Raw genomic sequence first — 537 nt, 5'->3', positions numbered from 1 at the left:
GTTTAAAGCCAACGGTCAGACCGGTTTAAAGCCTACAGTCAAACCGGTTTAAAGCCTACAGTCAGACCAGTTTAAAGCCAACGGTCAGACCGGTTTAAAGCCTACAGTCAAACCGGTTTAAAGCCTACAGTCAGACCAGTTTAAAGCCAACGGTCAGACCGGTTTAAAGCCTACAGTCAGAGCGGTTTAAAGCCAACAGTCAGAGCAGTTTAAAGCCAACAGTAAGACCAGTTTAAAGCCAACAATCAGAGCAGTTTAAAGCCAACGGTCAGACCGGTTTAAAGCCAACAGTCAGACCAGTTTAAAGCCAACGGTCAGACCAGTTTAAAGCCAACAATCAGACCGGTTTAAAGCCAACAATCAGCCCAGTTTAAAGTCTACAGTCAGAGCAGTTTAAAGCCAACGGTCAGACCAGTTTAAAGCCAACAATCAGACCGGTTTAAAGTCTACAGTCAGACCAGTTTAAAGCCAACAGTAAGACCAGTTTAAAGCCAACAATCAGACCGGTTTAAAGCCAACAATCAGCCCAGTTTAAAG

The sequence above is a fragment of the Cyprinodon variegatus genome, unplaced genomic scaffold (assembly GCF_000732505.1).
Source record: "Cyprinodon variegatus isolate N-32 unplaced genomic scaffold, C_variegatus-1.0 Scaffold344, whole genome shotgun sequence".
Classification (NCBI taxonomy): domain Eukaryota; kingdom Metazoa; phylum Chordata; class Actinopteri; order Cyprinodontiformes; family Cyprinodontidae; genus Cyprinodon; species Cyprinodon variegatus.
The sequence above is the reverse complement of the archived record's forward strand: the minus strand, read 5'-3'. Positions refer to the sequence as shown.